The following is a 23,017-nucleotide window of genomic DNA, read 5'->3' on the forward strand; positions in this document are numbered from 1 at the left end:
AATTTATATCTCTGAGTACATACATCAACAAACTGGAGAAACAGCAACTCAGTAATTTAAGGAAGCACCTTAATTTTCTGGAGAGAGAACAGCAAGCCAAACCCCAAGTCAATAGACGGAAGCAAATAATTAAAATCAAATCAGAATTAAATCAATTAGAGACGAAAAAAACCATCGAAAGAATCAACAAAACAAAGAAAATAATAAGGGACTATTTTGCAAACCTTTATGCCAACAAATTCGAGAACTTGGAAGAAATGGATGATTTCCTAGAAAACATTGATACCCCCAAACTCAACTATGAAGACTTAAACCTTCTAAACAGACCCATATCCAGTATTGAAATAGAAACAGCAATAAATGATCTCCCATCCAAGAAAAGCCCAGGTCCAGATGGATTCACCGCAGAATTCTACAAGGCCTTCAAAACAGAACTCACTCCAATATTTCTCAAACTCTTCAATGAAATTGAAAGAGAACGTTCACTGCCAGACTCATTTTATGAAGCCAGTATAACCCTCATCCCCAAACCAGGCAGAGACTCATCACGGAAAGAGGACTACAGACCAATCTCCCTGATGAACATAGATGCAAAAATTCTCAACAAAATTCTGGCCAATCGACTTCAACAGGTCATCAAAAAAATCATACACCACGATCAAACTGGATTCATCCCAGGGATGCAAAGCTGGTTTAATATACGCAAGTCAATTAATGTAATCCACCACATCAACCGGAGCAAGGTAAAGAACCACATGGTTTTATCGCTGGATGCGGAAAAAGCGTTCGATAAAATCCAGCACCCATTTATGCTAAAAGCCCTGGAAAAACTGGGATTCCAGGGAACATTCCTGAATATAATCAAGGCAGTTTATGACAAACCAACAGCAAGCATAACTCTAAATGGTGAAAAACTAAAGCCATTCCCTTTAAAATCAGGAACAAGGCAGGGATGTCCACTCTCTCCCCTGCTCTTCAACATAGTACTAGAATTCCTAGCCAGAGCAATTAGGCAAGAAGAGAATATATAGGGGATCCAAATAGGAAAAGATGAAGTTAAACTTTCTCTCTTCGCAGATGACATGATCCTATACCTAAAGAATCCCATAGACTCTACCCCCAAGCTACTAGAGCTGATCCAAAACTTTGGCAAAGTTGGAGGATATAAAATGAACCTTCAAAAATCAACGGCCTTTCTCTATGCTAAAAACCCGAAGACCGAGGCTGAAATCAGGAAAGCAACTCCTTTTGCAATAGCCCCCAAAAACATAAAATACCTAGGAATAACCTTAACCAAAGAAGTGAAAGACCTCTTTGAAGAGAACTTTCAAAGCTTGAAAAATGAAATTAAGTCAGAACTAAGAAAATGGAAAAACCTCCCATGCTCCTGGATTGGGAGGATTAATATAATCAAAATGGCAATATTGCCAAAGGCTATCTACAAATTCAGTGCAATACCCATTAATATCCCAACACCATTTTTTAATGAAATAGAGGAAGCAATCCAGAAATTCATATGGAACAATAAAAGACCTAGAATAGCAAAAACACTCCTAAGCAGAAAGAACAGTGCTGGAGGAATTACAATACCCAACTTCAAGCTGTATTATAAAGCTATAGTAATAAAAACAGCTTGGTATTGGCACCGGAACAGGCCTGAAGACCAATGGAACAGAATTGAAGACCCAGAATTAAACCGACAGAACTATGCCTACTTAATCTTTGATAAAGGAGCTAAAACAATAGTATGGAAGAAAGATAGCCTCTTTAACAAGTGGTGCTGGCAAAACTGGCTCAACACATGCAACAAACTAAAACTAGATCCTTATATATCACCCTGCACCAAAATCAATTCCAAATGGATTAAAGACCTTGAAATCAAAACAGGCATCCTGAAGACACTAAAGGAAGGAGTAGGAGAAACACTTGGGCTCCTTGGCACAGGACAGAACTTCCTTAACAAAGACCCTGAAAGGCTACAAATCAAAGAAAGGTTGGACAAATGGGATTGCATCAAACTCCAGAGCTTCTGCACGGCAAAAGACATAGCTCTCAAGATTACCAGAAAGCCCACAGACTGGGAGAAAATCTTTACCGGACATTCAACAGACAAAGGCCTCATCTCTAAAATATATGCAGAACTAAAAAAATTACCTTCTTCCAAAACAAAACTGCAAAGAACCAATAGCCCCCTCATCAAGTGGGCTAAAGACTTACAAAGAAACTTCTCTGATGAGGAAATGAGAATGGCCAATAGACATATGAAAAAATGCTCTACATCACTGGCCATAAAGGAAATGCAAATCAAAACAACATTGAGATTCCATCTCACCCCAGTAAGAATGTCATATATCAAGAAAACTAACAATAACAATTGTTGGAGGGGATGTGGCCAAAAGGGAACCCTACTTCATTGTTGGTGGGAATGTAAACTGGTTCAGCCACTCTGGCAAGCAGTATGGAGATTCCTCAGAAGGCTCAATATAGAACTCCCCTATGACCCAGCAGCCCCACTGTTGGGTATCTATCCAAAAGCCCACAAACAAAATCACAGTAATGCCACCAGCACAACAATGTTCATCGCAGCACAATTTGTCATAGCGAGAAGCTGGAACCAACCCAGATGCCCCTCCGTAGATGAATGGATCAGGAAAATGTGGTACATTTACACAATGGAATTTTATGCCTCTATCAGAAAGAATGACATTGTTCCATTTGTAAGGAAATGGAAGGACTTGGAAAAAGTTATACTAAGTGAAGTGAGCCAGACCCAAAGAAACATGGACTCTATGGCCTCCCTTATTGGGAATAATTAGTACAGGTTTAGGCAAGCCATAGCAGAGCATCACAAGGCCCAATAGCTATACCCTTAGAAACACATAAGATGATGCTAAATGAAATGAACTCCATGATATGGAAACAAGTGATATATCACAGTTATAACTACTTTCAACGTCTTATGTGTATGTGTAGTTTCTATTATTGATGATGTTTTGTATGACCTTCCTATGTTTGCACCTACACTATCTCTGTAATCTTATCTGAGTATATTGGAAACCGTGTTTACTGGTATTGGAAGTAGGAAATTCAAAGGGAATACCAAATTCGAGAGACACAGGGTAAAAAAAGAGAAATAACTACAAAAGCAATACTTGCAAAACTGTTTGGTGTAAGTGAACTGAACAACTGGGAGAGGGGAGGGAAAGGGGGGGAGGGAGGGGGGCATGAGGGACAAGGCAACAAACAGTACAAGAAATGTATCCAATGCCCAACGTATGATACTGTAACCTCTCTGTACGTCAGTTTGATAATAAAAATTTGAGAAAAAAAAAAGTGTGAGAAGGTGAGAAGTTCATGGAAACTGACTGCCTTCTCTGACTTTCAAGGTTGCATAATTTTTAACTCTGCCCTAACACATGTGCTTACTTTTTTTCCATGAGTGCATTCTCCATTATGTCTAACTTACAATGAGCATCAAGTCTGTATCAGAATGAATAATCAGGCCCAATAGCATGGGGAACATTCTGGACTGTGTGTGATGTCTACTCTCAGAAATATAAAAGTGAGTGTTCTGTATGGAGTGGCCACTTCATCAGAAAAGCATCCATTTTGGATGTGGCATCATCTCGGAGTTAAAAGGGGGTAAGAATTAAACAATGTCTTTTCATATAAGCACCTTGAGGGAAGAGAAAGAAGCCTAGATAACAGGAGCTTGGGAAGAAGTAACATATTGCAAAAGGAAGAAAAGACAGGTGAAATAATACTTGGAAAGATAATAAAAAAAAATCTCCAAGAAGGCTTTCATTTGGTCAGAAGTATTTGCCCAGCATCCAAGGTCTCTTCCGAGTTTTCTGTGGCTGAAAACCTGCAGCATTCCAGCCAGCCCTGCACCTGCGTTCAGCAGGGCTCCCAAAGTTGCTGCTACTGGGCAGCCTTCAGACACATGCTGATCCCAGGCCCTTGTTCCCACCTGCTGGCTCCTGATGAGAAAGAGTCTCATGATGATGCCAGTAGCATCTTTTGGAAATAAAGAGAAGTAAGGTGTGTACTCCTGAGCCTCAATCTTTGGCTTCCTCGCCTCACTTCTCTTACTGCTCCTGTGATTTTGGCTGACTGCATAGCCTCACTGGTTTTCAGCCTCCTCACCTGTAAAGTGGGCAGCAACAACACCTCATCCATGGAATTTCTGTGAACACAAAATGAATTATCACATGTAATGTAACAGTGCCAGAACTTTGCCAATGCTAGCTGCTATGAAACACTGAGCTCATCCTCCACGTCTCTGTCTCTGTCTCTCTCTCACACACAAACACACACGCACACACACACAAACACACCCTTTAAACCCAATGTAAGAATGTAGTTTCTTTCTTTCATTTTTTTTTCCAGTACTGGGGTTTGAACCAGGGTCTGGGTGCTGTCCCTGAGCTCCTTTTGCTCAACTCTAATGTTCTACTACTTGAACCACAACACCAATTCCAGCCTTTTCTGTTGGTTTATTAGAGATAAGAGTCTTGCCTACTTTCCTACCCAGGCTAGCTTCAAACCACAATTCTCAGATCTCAGCCTTCTGAGTAGTTAGGATTATAGGTGGGAGCCACAACACCAATTCCAGCTTTTTCTGTGTGGTTTATTAGAGATAAGAGTCTTGCCTACTTTCCTACCCAGGCTAACTTCAAACCACAATTCTCAGATCTCAGCCTTCTGAGTAGTTAGGATTATAGGTGGGAGCCAGTAGGGCCTGGCATGGCATGCCGAGTGTATTTCTTCTCATTCTTGGATAAGTTTAACCAATCGTACAAGTTTTTTGTAATTTTCATGCTGATTACTCTGTCCCAAGAAGTTATGTTTGAGTAGATAAAATATCCAGGACAAAAATCCATCATGGAAAGGTCTGTATAGAAATATTCATCTACCGTGTCATGAAAAGCCTTAGACTTTAGGTATTAGATGGTAAAAGGAAATGTGGACGCCCAGATTTTCCTATCCCTCCTACCATTACCTCTTTCCTCCCAGCATCTTTGTCTGCATCTCTGACCCTTCCAAGACTCTTCTGGGAGAACAAGGCATTGTGGGAAACCCACAATATTCACTTTTATGGCTAGTATAGTTGTGGTCTGGCATTGGAGCACTCTGCGCTTGACAGTTGATTAAATATAGTGCTTTCTCCAGCAGAGTTTTCTCAGTTTACCTTCGTTAAATGAAAGGACTTTTCTTTTGGCTGGTCATTAATATCCCCAAAATCGAATACTCTACATGTTTGGTAGTCTCCCCAAACTCTCTTTATTGGGGTTCTCCCACCAGGAAAGCAACCTTCTCTGCAGGATGATGCTAAGGGGGCTCCAGGCTGAGTTAACTCCCCCTAGGAACCATTACAAGGAACCCTTGCATTACCGCTGTGCTGTAGTGAAAGCACAGGACTCTTCATATCTCATTATTACACATGCATCAACTCCGAGAAACACACATCAGGTTTCCACAGAGACCCTCTGAAGTGTCCATCACAGAGACTACAAGGTAAATTTTCCATGACCAAGTCTCCTTACTCCAAGGGCAGAACTTGTTAGAATCTTGCCTCCCATATTCTTCAATGGAGAATGTCCTTAAAAAAGCAACCTAGCAACTCCTCAGGCCTAGGATGGTAATGGGACAGGAAACTCAATCAAAACTGGCTTTTGGGACTGGGAATATGGCCTTGTGGTAAAGTGCTCCTGGGTTCAATTCCTCAACAACAACACACACACACACACAAACACACACACACACACACACAAACACACACACGTATGTATATAGATAGATAGATAGATAGATAGATAGATAGATAGATAGATAGATAGATTACGAACAGCTGTTGCTTGTTAAGGTATGTAGTTCATGGAAAGATTAATGTACTGGAAACTCATCAAAAGAATCTGCTTTGTGGTGAGGGAAGAGAGATGAAAGGTCATTTAGGAAGTATAAGAACATACTGGGTAGGTAACTGTATATCAGTAAATATCTGCTCTGAGAATAAGAATAGCATTAGCTTAGTAAATTAAGAACTTCTTGGAATGGTTAATGTACTGGAAACTCCTCAAAACAATCTGCTTTGTGGTGAGGGAAGAGAAATGAAAGCTCATTTAGGAACTAAACTTATGACCTGGGTTGGCAGCTGTATATCAGGGAATATCCCTTCTAGATTAAGAACAGCTGCTGTTTGTTAAGTTAAGTAGTTCGTGGAAAGGTTAATGTACTGGAAACTCCTCACAAGAATCTGCTTTGTGGTGAGGAAAGAGATATGAAAGCTCATTTAGGAACTACATGAACATACTGAGTAGGTAACTGTATATCAATAAATATCTCATCTGAGAATAAGAATAGCATTAGCTTAGTAAATTAAGTACCTCTGGGAATGGTTAATGTACTGGAAACTCCTCAAAAGATCCTGGATTGTGGTGAGGGAAGAGAGATAAAAGCTCATTTAGGAACAACATGAACATACTGGGTAGGTAACTGTATATCAGTAAATATCTCCTCTGAGAAAAAGAATAGCAGTAGCTTAGTAAATTAAGTAATTCTTAGAATGGTTAATGTATTAGAAACTCCGGAAAAAGGAACTGGTTTGTGGAGAGGGAAGAGAGATGAAAGCTCATTTAGGAACTACACTTACGAACGGGTTTGGCAGCTCTATAACAGGGATTATACCTACTAGATTAAGAAGAGCTGTTGCTTGTTAAGGTAAGTAGTTCGGAGAAAGGTTAATGAACTGGAAACTCCGCAAAGGAATCTTCTTTGTGGTGAGGGTAGAGAGATGAAAGCTCATTTAGGAATTTCATTAACATACTGGGTAGGTAACTGTATGTCAGTAAATATCTCCTCTGAGAATAAGAATAAAAGTAGCTTAGTAAATTAAGTACTTCTTGAAATGGTTAAAGTACTGGAAAACCCTCAAAAGAATCTCCTTTTTGGTGAGGGAGGAGACATGAAAGCTCAATTATGATCTACATGAACATACTGGTTAGGTAACTGTATATCAGTAAATATCTCCTCTGAGAATAAGAATAGCAGTAGCCTACTAAATTAAGTACTTCTTGGAATGGTTAACATACAGGAAACTCCTCAAAAGAATCTGCTTTGTGGTGAGGGAAGAGAGATGAAAGCTCATTTAGGAACTACATTTATGAATGGGGTTGGCAGCTGTATATCAGGGAATATCCCTTCTAGATTAAGAACAGCTGTTGCTTGTTAAGGAAAATAGTTTAAGGAAAGGTTAATATGCTGGAAACTCATCAAAGGAATCTGCTTTGTGGTGAAGGAAGAGAGATGAAAGCTCATTTAGGAAGTATAAGAACATACTGGGTAGGAAACTGTATATCAGTAAATATCTGCTCTGAGAATAAGAATAGTAGTAGCTTAGTAAACTAAGTACTTCTTGGAATGATTAATGTACTAGAAACTCCTCAAAACAATATGCTTTGTGGTGAGGGAAGAGATATGTAAGCTCATTTAGGAACTACACTTATGACCTGGGTTGGCAGCTGTATATCAGGAAATATCCCTTCTGGATTAAGAACAGCTGTTGCTTGATAAGGTAAGTAGTACGTGGAAAGGTTAATGTACTGAAAACTCGTCAAAAGAATCTAATTTGTGGTGAGGGAAGAGAGATGAAAGCTCATTTAGGAACTAAATGAACATACTGGGTAGGTAACTGTACATCAATAAATATCTCCTCTAAGAATAAGAATAGCAGTATGTTAGTAAATTAAGTACTTCTACGAATGGTTAATGTACTGGAAAATCCTCAAGAGAATCTGCTTTGTGGTGAGGGAACAGAGAGGAAAGCTCATATAGGAACTACATGAACATACTGGGTAGGGAACTATATATCAGTAAATATATCCTCTGAGAACAAGAATAGCAGTAGCTTAGTAAATTAAGTACTTCTTGGAAATGTTAATGTACTGGAAAATCCTCAAAAGAATCTGCTTTGTGGTGAGGGAAGAGAGATGAAAGCTCATTTAAGAACTACAGTTACGAACAGGGTTCGCAGCTGTATATCAGGGAATATCCCCTGTAGATTAAGAACAACGGTTGCTTGTTAAGGTAAGTAGTTCGTGGAAAGGTTAATTTCCTGAAAACTCCTCAAAAGAATATTCTTTATGGTGAAGGAAGAGCAAAAAAGCGATTTTAGGACCTACATGAACATACTGGGTAGGTAACTGTATATTAGTAAATATTTCCTGTGAGAATAGGAATAGCAGTAGCTTAGTAAATTAAGTACTTCTTGGAATGGTTAATCTACTGGAAAATCCTCAAAAGAATCTGCTTTGTGGTGTGGGAATAGAGATGAAAGTTCATTTAGGAATTACATGAACATACTGGGTTGATATTTGTATATCAGGAAATGTCTCCTCTGAGAATATGAATAACAGTAGCTTATTATATTAAGTACTTCTTCGAATGGTTTATGCACTGGAAACTCCTCAAAAGAATCTGTTTTGTGGTGAGGGAAGAGTGATGAAAGCTCATTTAGGAACTACATGTACATACTGGGTAGGTAACTGTATATCATTAAATATCTCCTCTGAGAATATGAATAACAGGAGCTTAATTATTAAGTACTTCTTGGAATGGTTTATGTACTGAAAACTCCTCAAAAGAACCCGCTTTGTGGTGAGGGAAGAGAAATGAAACCTAATTTAGGAACTACATGAACATACTGGTTAGGTAACTGTATATCAGAAAATATCTACTCTGAGAATAAGAATAGCATTAGCTTAGTAAAGTAAGTACGTCTTGGAATGGTTATTGTAATGGCAACTCCTCAAAGAATCTGCTTTGTGGTGAGGAAAGAGAGATGAAAGCTCATTTAGGAACTACATGAACATACTGGGTAGGTAAATGTATATCAGTAAATATCTCATCTGAGATTAAGAACAGCGGTTTCTTGTTAAGGTAAGTAGTTCGTGGAAAGGTTAATGTATTGGAAACTCCTCAAAAGAAACTGGTTGGTGGAGAGGGAAGAGAGTTGGAAGCTCATAAATGAACTACATGAAAATACTGGGTAAGTAACTGTATATCTGTAAATATCTCCTCTGAGAATAAGAATAGCAGTAGATTACTAAATTAAGTACTTCTTGGATGGATAAAGTCCTGGAAACTCCTCAAAAGAATCTGCTTTGTTCTGAGGGAAAAGAGAAATAAGCGATTTTAAGAACTACTTGAACATACTGGATAGATAACTGTATATCAGTAAATATCTCATCTGAGAATAAGAATAGCAGTAGCTTAGTAAATTAAGTACTTCTTGGAATGGTTAATGTACTGGAAACTCCTCGAAAGAATCTGGTTGGTTGTGAAAGAAGAGAGATGAAAGCTCATTTATGAACTACACGTACGAACACGGTTCGAAGCTGTATATCAGGGAATATCACTTGTAGATTAAGAACAGCTGTTGCTTGTTAAGGTAAGTAGTTCGTGGACAGGTTATTGTACTGGAAACTCCTCAATATAATCTGCTTTGTGGTGAGGGAAGAGAGATGAAAGCTCATTTAGGTACTACATGAACATACTAGGTAGGTAACAGTATATCAGTAAATGTCTCCTGTGAGAATAAGAATAGCAGAAGCTTAGTAAATGAAGTACTTATTGGAATGGTTAATGTACTGGAAACTGCTCAAAAGAATCTGCATTGTGGTGAGGGAAGAGAGATGAAAGCTCATTTAGGAACTACATGAACATACTGCAGAGGTAACTATATATCAGTCAATATCTCCTCTGAGATTAAGAACAGCTGTTGCTTGTTAAGTTAAGAAATTCGTGGAAAAGTTAATTTCCTGAAAACTCCTCAAAAGAATATGCTTTATGGTGAGGGAAGAGCAAAAAAGCGATTTTAGGACCTACATGAACATTCTGGGTAGGTAACTGTATATTAGTAAATATCTCCAGTGCGAATAGGAATAGCAGTAGCTTAGTAAATTAAGTACTTCTTGGAAATTTTAATGTACTGGAAACTCCTCAAAAGAATCTGCTCTGTGGTGAGGAAAGAGAGATGAAAGCTTATTAATGAACTACACTTACAAAAGGGGTTGGCAGCTGTATATAAGGGAATATCCCTTGTAGACTCAGAACAGCTGTTGCTTGTTAATATACTGGAAACTCCTCAAAAGAATCTGCTTTGTGGTTCGGGAAGAGAGATGAAAGCTCATTTAGGAACTACATAACCATACTGGCTAGGTAACTGTATATCAGTTAATATCTCCACTGAGAAAAACAATTGCAGTAGCTTAGTAAATTAAGTCCTTCTTTGAATGGTTAGTGTACTGGACATTCCTCAAAAGAATCTGCTTTGTGGTGAGGCAAGAGAGAAAAAAGTGATTATAAGAACTACATGAACATACTGGGTAGGTAACTGTATATCAGTAAATATCTCCTCTGAGAATAAGAATAGCAGTAGCTTAGTAAATTAAGTAATTCTTGGAATGGTTAATGTACTGGAAAATCCTCAAAAGAATCTGCTTTGTCGTGAGGGAAGAGAGATGAAAGCTCATTTAGGAACTACGCATACGAACGGGGTTGGCAACTGTATATCAGGGAATATCCCTTCTAGATTAAGAACAGCTGTTGCTTGTTAAGGTAAGTAGTTCATGGAAACGTTAATGTACTGATAACTCCTGAAAAGAATCTGCTGTGTGGTGAGGAAGGAGAGATGTAAACTCATTTAGGAACTTCACTTATCAACGGGGTTGGGAGCTGTGTATAAGGGAATATCCCTTCTAGATTAAGAACAGTTATTGCTTGTTAAGGTAAGTAGTTCGTGTAAAGGTTAATATACTGGAAACTCCTCAAAAGAATCTGGTATTTGGTGAGGGAAGAGAGGTGAAAGCTTATTTAGGAACTACATGAACATACTGGGTAGGTAATTAAATATCAGTAAATATCTCTTCTGATTATTAGAATAGCAGTAGCTTAGTAAATTTAGCACTTCTTGAAATAGTTAATGTATTGGAAACTCCTCAAAAGAATCTGCTTATTGGTGAGGCAAGAGATGAAAGCTCATTTAGGAACTAAACTTAAGAAGGGGATTGGCAGCTGTATATCAGGGAATATCAATTCTAGATTAAGAACAGCTGTTGCTTGTTAAGGTAAGCAGTTCGTGGAAAGTTTATTGTACTGGAAACTCCTCAAAAGACTTTGCTTTGCGGTGAGGGAAGAGAGATGAAAGCTCATTTAGGAACTACGTGAACATACTGGGTAGGTAACTGTATATCAGTAAGTATCTCCGCTGAGAAAAAGAATGGCAGTAGTTTAGTAAATTAACTACTTCTTGGATTGGTTAATGTACTTGAAACTCCTCAAAAAATCTGCTTTGTGGTGAGGAAGAGAGATGAAAGCTCATTTAGTAACGACACTTTCGAACGTGGATGGCAGCTGTATATCAGCGAATGTCCATTCTAGATTAAGGACAGCTGTTGCTTGTTAAGGTACGAAGTCCGTGGAAAGGTTAACGTACTGGAAACTCCTCAAAACAATCTACTTTGTGGTGAGGGAAGAGACATGAAAACTCATTTAAGAACTACATGAGCATACTGGGTAGGTAACTGTATATCAGTAAATATCTCCTCTGAGAATAAGAATAGCAGATTAGTAAATTAAGTGCTTCTTGCAGTTGTTAATGTACTGGAAACTCCTCAAAAGAATTTGGTTTGTGGTGAGGAAAGAGAGATGAAAGCTCATTTAGGAACTACACTTACTAACAGGGTTGGCAGCTGTATATCAAGGACTCTCCATTCTAGATTAAGAACAGCTGTTGCTTCTTAAGGTAAGCATTTCGTGGAAAGGTTAATGTACTGGAAACTCGTCCAAAGAATCTGATTTGTGGTGAGGGAAGAGAGATGAAAGCTCGTTTAGGAACTACATTAGCATACTGGATAGGTAACTGTATATCAGTAAATATCTCCTCTGGGAATAAGAATAGCAGTAGCTTAGTAAATTAAGTACCTCTGGGAATGGTTAATGTACTGGAAAATCCTCAAAAGATCCTGGATTGTGGTGAGGGAACAGAGATAAAAGCTCATTTAGGAACAACATGAACATCCTGGGTAGGTAACTGTATATCAGTAAATATCTCCTCTGAGATTAAGAATAGCTGTAGCTTAGTGAATTAAGTACTTCTTTGAATGATTAATGTACTGGAAACTCCTCAAAAGAATCTCATGTCTGGTGAGGGAAGTGACATAAAACCTCATTTAGGAATGACATTTACATACTGGGTAGGTATGTGTATATCAGTAAATATCTCCAATGACAATAAGAATAGCAGTAGCTGAGTAAATTAAGTACTTCCTGGTATGGTTATTGTACTGGAGATTCCTCAAAAGAATCTGCTTTGTGGTGAGGGAAAATAGAAAAAGCTGATTTATTAACTACACATACGAAGGTGGTAGGCAGCTGTATATGAGGGAGTATCCCTTGTGAGAATAAGAACAGTTGGAGTTGTTAAGGTAATTAGCTCGAGAAACGAATAATGTAATGGAAACTCCTCAGAAGAATCTGATCTGTGGTGAGGGAAGAGAGATAAAAGCTCATTTAAGACCGAAATGAACATTTTGGGTAGGTAGCTGTTTACCAGTAAATATCTCCCCTAAGAATAAGAATAGCAGTAGCTTAGTAAATAATGTACTTCCTGGTATGGAAAATGTACTGGAAACTCCTCAAAGAAATATGTTTCTGATGAGGGAACAGAGAAAAAACCTCATTTAAGAACTACACTTAAGAAGGTGGTAGGCAGCTGTATATCAGGGAGTATCCCTTCTGAGAATAAGAACAACTGGAGCTTGTTAAGGTAATTACATCGAGTAAAAAATAAAATAATGGAAACTCCTCAGAAGAATCTGATTTGTGGTGAGGGAAGAGAGATAATAGCTCATTTAAGAACAACCTGAACGTACAGGGTAGGTAGCTGTTTATCAGTAAATATCTCAACTGAGAATAAGAATAGCAGGAGCTTAGTAAAATAAGTACTTCCTGGTATGGATATTGTACTGGACACTCTTCAGAAGACTCTGATTTGTGGTGAGGTAAGAGAGATAAACGTTCATTTAGGAACTACACATACGAACAGGGTTGGCAGCTGTATATCACAGAGTATCATTTCTGATAATAAGAACACATGTTTCATGTTAACGTAAGTAGTTCATGGAAAGTTTAATGTACTGGAAACTCCTAAGGAGAATCTACTTCGTGATCAGGGAACTGAGAAAAAACCTCATTTGTGATCTACACGTATGAAAGAGGTAGGCAGCTATATATCAGGGAGTATCCCTTCTGAGAATAAGAACAGCTGGAACTTGTTAAGATAATTAGATCGAGGAAAGGTTAATGTACTGGAAACTCCTCAGAAGACCCTGATTTGTGGTGATGGAAGAGAGATAAAAGCTCATTTAGGAGCAAGATGAACATACTGGGTAGGTAACTGTTTATCAGTAAATAACTCCACTGACAATAAGAGTAGCAGTAGCTTAGTAAATTAAGCAGTTCCTGGTACGGTAAATTTACTGGAAACTCCTCTAAAGAATCTGCTTTGTGGTGAGGGTACAGAGAAAATCTCATTTACGAACTACAGGTACAAAGGAGGAAGGCAGGTGTATCTGGGAGTATCCCTTCTGAGAATAAGTACAGCAGGAGTTTATTAAGGTAATTACATCGAGGTAAGGATAATATACTGGAAACTCCTCAGAAGATTCTGATTTGTGGGGAGGGAAGAGAGATAAAAGGTAATTTAGGAAAAACCTGAACATACTCGGTAGGTAGCTGTTTATCTGTAAATATCTATATGAGAATAAGATTAGAAGTAGCTTAGTAAAATAAGAACTTCCTGGTATGTTTATTGCACTGGAGACTCCCCAAAAGAATCTACTTTGTGGTGAGGGACCAGAGAAAAAATCTCATTAAGGAACTACACCTACGAAGGTTGTAGGCAGCTGTATATCAGGGAATATCCCTTCTGAGAATAAGAACAGCTGGGACTTGTTAATGGAATTACATCGAGGAAAGGTTAATGTACTGGGAACTCCTCAGAAGAATCAGATTAGTGGTGAGAGAAGAGAGTTAAAAGCTCATTTAAAAAGGACATCAACATACTGGGAAGGTAGCTGTTTATCAGTATATATCTCCACTGAGATTAAGAAAAGCAGAGCTCAGTAAATTAAGTACTTCCTGGTATGGTTTATGTACTGGAAACTCCTCAAAAGAATCTGCTTTGTAATGAGAGAACAGAGAATAAAGCTCATTTAGGACCTACACTTATGAAGGAGGTCGGCAGATGTATATCAGGGAGTATCCCTTCTGAGAATAAGAACAGCTGGGACTCGTTAATGTAATTACATCGAGGAAAGGTTAATGTACTGGGAACTTCTCAGTAGAATCTGATTAGTGGTGAGGGAAGAGAGTGAAAAGCTCAATAAAAAGGACATGAACACACTGTGTAGGTAGATTTTTATCAGTAAATATCTCCACTGAGATTAAGACAAGTAGTAGCTTAGTAAATCAAGTACTTCCTGGTATGGTTAATATACTGGAAACTCCTCAAAAGAATCTGCTTTGTAGACAGAGAACAGAAAAAAAGCTCATTTAGGACCTACACTTATGAAGGTGGTCGGCAGCTGTATATCAGGGAGTATCCCTTCTGAGAATAAGAACAGCTGGGACTTGGTAAGGTAATTACATCGAGGAAAGGTTAATGTACTGGGAACTCCTCAGAAGAATATGATTAGTGGTGAGGGAAGAGAGTTAAAAGCACATTTAAAAAGGACATTAACATACTGGGTAGGTAGCTGTTTATCAGTAAATATCTGCACTGAGATTAAGAAAAGCAGTAGCTTAGTAAATTATTTACGTCTTGGTATGGTTAATGTACTGGAAACTCCACAAAAGATACTGCTTTGTAGAGAGAGAACAGAGAAAGAAGCTCATTTGGGACTTACACTTATGAAGGTGGTCGGCACCTGTATATCAGGGAGTATCCCTTCTGAGAATAAGAACAGCTTGGACATATTAATGTAATTACATCGAGGAAAGGTTAATGTACTGGGAACTCCTCAGAAGAATCTGATTACTGGTGACGGAAGAGAGTTAAAAGCTCATTTAAAAAGGACATGGACATACTGGATAAGTAGCTGTTTATCAGTAAATAACTCCACTGAGATTAAGAAAAGCAGTAGCTTAGTAAATTAAGGACTTCCTGGTATAGTTAAAGTACTGGAAACTCCTCAAAAGAATCTGCTATGTAGTGAGAGAGAGAACAGAGAAAAAACCGCATATATGACCTACACTTATGAAGGTGGTGGGCAGCTGAATATCAGGGAGTATCCCTTCTGAGAATAAGAACAGCTGGGACTCGTTACGGTAATTACATCGAGTAAAGTTTACTGTACTGGGAACTCCTCAGAAGAATCTGATTAGTGCTGAGGGAAGAGAGAGAAAAGCTCATTTATAAAGGACATGAACATACTGGGTAGGTAGCTGTTTATCAGTAAATATCTCCACTGAGATTAAGAAAAGCAGTAGCTTAGTAAATTATCTACTTTCTGGTATGGTTAATGTACTGGAAACTTCTGAAGAGAATCTGCTTTGTAGTGAGAGAACAGAGAAAAAAGCTCATTTAGGACCTACACTTATGAAGGTGGTCGGCAGGTGTATATCAGGGAGTATCCCTTCTGAAAATAAGAACAGCTGGGACTTGTTAAGGTATTTACATCGAGGAAAGGTTAATGTACTGGGAACTCCGCAATAGAATCTGCTTTGTAGTGAGAACAGAGAAAAAACCTCATTTAGGACCTACACTTTTGAAGGTGGTCGGCAGCTATATATCAGGGAGTTTCCCTTCTGAGAATGAGAAGAGCTGGGACTTGTTAAGGTAATTCCATCGAGGAAAGGTTAATGTACTGGGAACTCCTCAGAAGAATCTGATTAGTGGTGAGGGAAGAGAGTTAAAAGCTCATTTACAAAGGACATGAACATACTGGGTAGGTAGCTGTTTATCAGTAATTATCTCCACTGAGATTAAGAAAACGAGTAGCTTAGTAAATTTAGTACTTCCTGCTATGGCTAATGTACTGGAAACTCCTCAAAAGAATCTACTTTGTAGTGAGAGAGAGAACAGGGAAAAAAGCTCATTTAGGACTTACACTTATGAAGGTGGTCGGCAGCTGTATATCAGGGAGTATCCCTTCTGAGAATAAGGACAGCTGGGATTGTTAAGGTAATTACATCTAGGACACATTAATGTATTGGGAACTCCTCAGAAGAATCTGACTAGTGGTGAGGGAAGATAGTTACAAGCTCATTTACAAGGGACATGAACATACTGGGTAGGTAGCTGTTTATCAGTAAATATCTCCACTGAGATTAAGAAAAGCAGTAGCTTAGTAAATTAAGTACTTCCTGGTATGGTCAATGTACTGGAAACTCCTCAAAAGAATCTGCTTTGTAGTGAGAGAACAGAGAAAAAAGCACATTTAGGACCTACACTTATGAAGGTGATCGGCAGCTGTTTATCAGGGAGTATCCCTACTGAGATTAAAAACAGCTGGGACTCGTTATGGTAATTACATCGAATAAAGTTTAATGTACTTGGTTCTCCTCAGAAGAATCTGATTAGTGGTGAGGGAAGAGAGGTAAAAGCTCATTTATAGGCTGGGGATATAGGCTAGTGGCAAGAACGCCTGATTCGGATACACGAGGCCCTAGGTTCGATTCCCCAGCACCACATATATATATGGAAAACAGCCAGAAGGGCCGCTGTGGCTCAGGAGGCAGAGTGCTAGCCTTGAGCGAGAAGAAGCCAGGGACGGGGCTCAGGCCTTGAGTCCAAGGCCCAGGACTGGCTAAAAAAAAAAAAAAAAAAAAAAGCTCATTTACAAAGGACATTAACATACTGGGTAGGTAGCTGTTTATCAGTAAATATCTCCACTGAGATTAAGAAAAGCAGTAGCTTAGTAAATTAAGTACTTCCTGGTATGGTTAATGTACTGGAAACTCCTCAAAAGAACCTGCTTTGTAGTGAGGGAACAGAGAAAAAAGCTCATTTAGGACCTACACTTATGAAGGTGGTCGGCAGCTGTATATCAGGGAGTATCCCTTCTGAGAATAAGAACAGCTGGGACTTCTTAAGGTAATTACATCGAGGAATGGTTAATGTACTGGGAACTCCTCAGAAGAATCTGATTAGTGGTGAGGGAAGAGAGTTAAAAGCTCATTTAAAAAGGCCATGAGTAAACTGGGTTGGTAGCTGTTTATCAGAAAATATCTATACTGAGATTAAGAAAAGCAGTAGCTTATTAAATTAAGTACTTCCTGGTATGGTTAATGTACTGGAAACTCCTCGAAAGAATCTGCTTTATAGTGAGAGAAAAGAGAAAAAAGCTCATTTAGGACCTACACTTATGAAGGAATTCGGCAGGTGTATATCAGGGAGTATCCCTTCTGAGAATAAGAACAGCTGGGACTCGTTAAGGTAATTACATCGAGGAAAGGTTAATGTACTGGAACTCCACAGAAGAATCTGATTAGTGGTGAGGGAAGAGAGTGAAAGGCTCATTTACAAAGGACATGACCATACTCCTAGGTAGCAGTTTATCAGTAAATATCTCCACTGAGATTAAGAAAAGCAGTAGCTTAGTAAATTAAGTATTTCCTGGTATGGTTAATGTACTGGAAACTCCTCAAGAGAATCTGCTTTGTAGTGAGAGAACAGAGAAAAAAGCTCATTTAGGACCTACATTTATGAAGGTGGTCTGCAGCTGTATATCAGGGAGTATCCCTTCTGAGAATGAGAACAGCTGGGACTCGTTAAGGTAATTCCATCGAGGAAAGGTTATTGTAATGGGAACTCCTCAGAAGAATCTGATTAGTGGTGAGGGAAGAGAGTTAAAAGCTCATTTACAAAGGACATGGACATACTGCGTAGGTAGCTGTTTATCAGTAAATATCTCGACTGAGATTAAGAAAAGCAGTAGATTAGTAAATTAAGTACTTCCTGCTATGGTTAATATACTGGAAACTCCTCAAGAGAATCTGCTTTGTAGTGAGAGAACAGAGAAAAACGCTCATTTAGGACCTACACTTATGAAGGTGGTCGAAAGCTGTATATCAGGGAGTATCCCTTCTGAGAATAAGAACAGCTGAGAATCGTTAAGGTAATTACATCGAGGAAAGGTTAATGTACTGGAACTGCACAGAGGAATCTGATTAGTGGTGAGGGAAGAGAGTGAAAGGCTCATTTACAAAGGACATGAACATACCCCTAGGTAGCTGTTTATCAGTAAATATCTCCACTGAGATTAAGAAAAGCAGTAGCTTAGTAAATTAAGTCCTTCCTGGTATGGTTAATGTACTGGAAACTCCTCAAGAGAATCTGCTTTGTAGTGAGAGAACAGAGAAAAAAGCTAATTTAAGACCTACATTTATGAAGGTGGTGGGCAGCTGTATATCAGGGAGTATCCCTTAAGAAAACAAGAACAGCTGGGACTTGTTAAGGTATTTACATCGAGGAAAGTTTAATGTACTGGAAACTCCTCAAGAGAGTCTGCTTTGTAGTGAGAGAACAGAGAAAGAAGCTCATTTAGGACCTACAATTTTGAAATGGACGGCAGCTGTGCATCAGGGGGTACCCCTTCTGAGAATAAGAACAGCTGGGACTTGTTAAGGTAATTACATCGAGGAAAGGTTAATGTACTGGGAACTCCTCAGAAGAATCTGATTGGTGGTGAGGGAAGAGAGTTAAAAGCTCATTCACAAAGGACATGAACATACTAGGTAGGTAGCTGTTTATCAGTAAATATCTCCACTGAGATTAAGAAAAGCAGTAGCTTAGTAAATTAAGTACTTCCTGGTATGGATAATGTACTGGAAACTCCTCGAAAGAATCTGCGTTGTAGTGAGAGAAAAGAGAAAAAAGCTCATTTAGGACCTACACTTATGAAGGAGGTCGACAGGTGTTTATCAGGGAGTATCCCTTCTGAGAATAAGAACAGCTGGGACACGTTATGGTAATTACATCGAGGAAAGGTTAATGTACTGGAACTCCACAGAAGAATCTGATTAGTGGTGAGGGAAGAGAGTGAAAAGCTCATTTACAAAGGACATGAACATACTCCTTAGGTAGCTGTTTATCAGTAAATATCTCTACTGAGATTAAGAAAAGCAGTAGCTTAGTAAATTAAGTACTTCTTGGTATGGTATGTACTGGAAACTCCTCAAGAGAATCTGCTTTGTAGTGAGAGAACAGAGAAAAAAGCTCATTTAGGACCTACATTTATGAAGGTGGTCGGCAGCTGTATATCAGGGAGTATCCCTTAAGAAAACAAGAACAGCTGGGACTTGTTAAGGTATTTACATCGAGGAAAGTTTAATGTACTGGAAACTCCTCAAGAGAGTCTGCTTTGTAGTGAGAGAACAGAGAAAGAAGCTCATTTAGGACCTACACTTTTGAAATGGACGGCAGCTGTGCATCAGGGAGTACCCCTTCTGAGAATAAGAACAGCTGGGACTTGTTAAGGTAATTACATCGAGGAAAGGTTAATGTACTGGGAACTCCTCAGAAGAATCTGATTAGTGGTGAGGGAAGAGAGTTAAAAGCTCTTTTACAAAGTACATGAACATACTGGGTATATAGCTGATTATCAGTAAATATCTCCACTGAGATTAACAAAAGCAGTAGCTTAGTAAATTAAGTACTTCCTGGTATGGTTGATGTACTGGAAACTCCTCAAGGGAATCTGGTTTGTAGTGAGACAACAGAGAAAAAAGCTCATTTAGGACCTACACTTATGAAGGTGGTCGGCATCTGTATATCAGGGAGTATCCCTTCTGAGAATAAGAACAGCTGGGACTTGTTAAGGTAATGACATCAAGGAAAGGTTAATGTACTGGGAACTCCTCAGAAGAATCTGATTAGTGGTGAGGGAACAGAGTTAAAAGCTCATTTACAAAGGACATGAACATACTGGTTAGGTAGATGTTTATCAGTAAATATCTCCACTGAGATTAAGAAAAGCAGTAGCTAAGGAAATTAAGTATTTCCTGGTATGGTTAATGTACTGGAAACTCCTCAAAAGAAGCTGCTTTGTAGTGACAGAACAGAGAAAAAAGCTTATTTAGGACCTACACTTATGAAGTGTTCGGCAGCTGTATATCAGGGAGTATCCCTTCTGAGAACATGAAGAGCTGGGACTTGTTAAGGTAATTACATCGATGAAAGTTTAATGTACTGAGAACTCCTCAGAAGAATCTGATTAGTGGTGAGGGAAGAGAGTTAAAAGGTCATTTACAAAGAACATGAACACACTGGTTAGGTAGCTGTTTATTAGTAAATATCTCCACTGAGATTAAGAAAAGCAGTAGCTTAGTAAATTAAGTACTTCCTGGTATGGTTAATGTACTGGAAACTCCTCAATAGAATCTGCTTTGTAGTGAGAGAACAGAGAAAATAGCTTATTTAGGACCTACACTTATGAAGGTGGTCGGCAGCTGTATATAAGGGAGTATCCCTTCTGTGAATTAGAACAGCTGGGACTTGTAAAGGTAATTACATCGAGGAAATGTTAATGTACTGGGAACTCCTGAAGAGAATCTACTTTGTAGTGAGAGAACAGAGAAAAAAGCTCATTTATGAGCTACACTTATGAAGGTGGTTGGCAGCTGTATATCAGGGAATATCCCTTTTGAGAATAAGAACAGCTGGGAGGTGTTAAGGTAATTCCATAGAGGAAAGGTTAATGTACTGGGAATTCCTCAGAAGAATCTGATTAGTGGTGAGGGTAGAGAGTTAAAAGCTCATTTACAAAGGACATGACCATACTGGGTAGGTAGCTGTTAATCAGTAAATATCTCCACAGAGATTAAGAAAAGCAGTAGCTTAGTAAATTAAGTACTTCCTGGTATGGTTAATGTACTGGAGACTCCTCAAGAGAATCTGCTTTGAAGTGAGAGAACAGAGAAAAAAGCTCATTTAGGACCTACAATTATGAAGGTGGTCAGCAGCTGCATATTAGGGAGTATCCCTACTGAGAATTAGAAAGCTGGGAATTGTTAAGGTAATTACATCGAGGAAAGGTGAATGTACTGGCAAATCCTCAGAAGAATCTGATATGTGGTGAGGGGAGAGAGATAAAAGCTCATTTAGAAACGACATGAACATACAGGGCACTTAGCTGTTTATCAGTAAATATCTCTACTGAGATTAAGAAAAACAGTAGCTTAATAAATTAAGTACTTCCTGGTATGGTTACTGTACTGGTAACTCCCCAATAGAATCTGGACTGAGGTGAGGGAACAGAGAATAAAGCTCATTTAGGACATGCACTTACGCAGGTGGTAGGCAGCTGTCTATCATTGAGTATCCCTTCTGAGAATAAGAACAGCTGGAGCTTGTTAAGGTAATTACATCGAGGAGAGGTTAATGTACTGGAAACTCCTCAGAAGAATCTGATTGGTGCTGAGGGGAGAGAGATAAAATCTCATTTAGGAAGGACATGAACATACTGGGTAGGTAGCTGTTTATCAGTAAACATCTCCACTGAGATTATGAAAAGCAGTAGCTTAATAAATTTAGTACTTACTGGTACTGCTACTGTACTGGTAACTCCCCAAAAGGATCTGGGTTGTGGTGAGGGAACAGAGAAAAAAACTCATTTAGGACCTGCACTTACGAAGGTGGTAGGCAGCTGTATATCAGGGAGTATCCATTCTGTGAATAAGAACAGCTGGAGCATGCCAAGGTAATTACATCGAGGAAAGTTTAATGTACTAGGAACTCCTCAGAAGAATCTGATTTGTGGTGATTGGAGAGAGATAAAAGCTCATTTAGGAACGACATGAATATGCAGTGTAGGTAGCTGTTTATCAATAAATATCTCCACTGAGATTAAGAAAAGCAGTAGCTTAATAAATTAAGTATTTCCTGGTATGGTTACTGTACTGGTAACTCCCCAAAAGAATCCTGTATTGTGGAGAGGGAAAAGAGAAAAAAGCTCATTTAGGACCTGCACTTACGAAGAGGATAGGCAGCTGTATATCATGGAGTATCCCTCCTGAGAATAAAAACAGAGGAAAGGATAATGGATTGGGAACTCCTCAGAAGAATCTGATTTGTGGTGAGGGGAGAGAGATAAAAGCTCATTTAGGAACGACATGAACATGCTGCGTAGGTAGCTGTTTATCAGTAAATATCTCCACTGAGATTAAGAAAAGCAGTAGCTTAATAAATTAAGTACTTCCTGGTATGGTTACTGTACTGGTAACTCCCCACAAGAATTTGGATCGTAGTGAGGGAACAGAGGAAAAAAGCTCATTTAGGACCTGCACATACGAAGGGGGTAGACAGCACTATAACAGGGAGTATCCCTTTAGAGAATAAAAACAGCTGGAGCTTGTTAAGGTAATTACACTGGGGAAAGGATAATGTACTGGGAACACCTCAGAAGAATCTGATTTGTGGTGAGCGGAGACAGATAAAACCTCATTTAGGAACGACATGAACATGCTGCATAGGTAGCTGTTTATCAGTAAATATCTCCACTGAGAATAAGAAAAGAAGTAGCTTAATAAATTAAGTACTTCCTGGTATGGTTACTGTACTGGTAACTCTCCAAAAGAATCTGGATTGTGGTGAGGGAGCAGAGAAAAAAGCTCATTTAGGACCTGCACTTAAGAAGGGGGTAGGCAGCTGTATATCAGGGAGTAACCCTTCTGAGAAGAAAAACAGCCGGAGCTTGTTAAGGTAACTACAGAGGGGAAAGGATAATTTACTGGGAACTTCTCAGAAGAATCTGACTTGTGGTTAGGGGAGAGGGATAAAGCTCTTTTAGGAATGACATGAACATGCTGCGTAGGTAGCTGTTTATCAGTAAATATCTCCACTGATATTAAGAAAAGCAGTACCTTAATATATTAAGTACTTCCTGGTATGGTTACTGTACTGGTAACTCCCCACAGAATCTGGATAGTGGTAAGGGAACAGAGAAAAAAGCTCATA

This window comes from Perognathus longimembris, chromosome 8, assembly GCF_023159225.1.
Source record: "Perognathus longimembris pacificus isolate PPM17 chromosome 8, ASM2315922v1, whole genome shotgun sequence".
Classification (NCBI taxonomy): domain Eukaryota; kingdom Metazoa; phylum Chordata; class Mammalia; order Rodentia; family Heteromyidae; genus Perognathus; species Perognathus longimembris.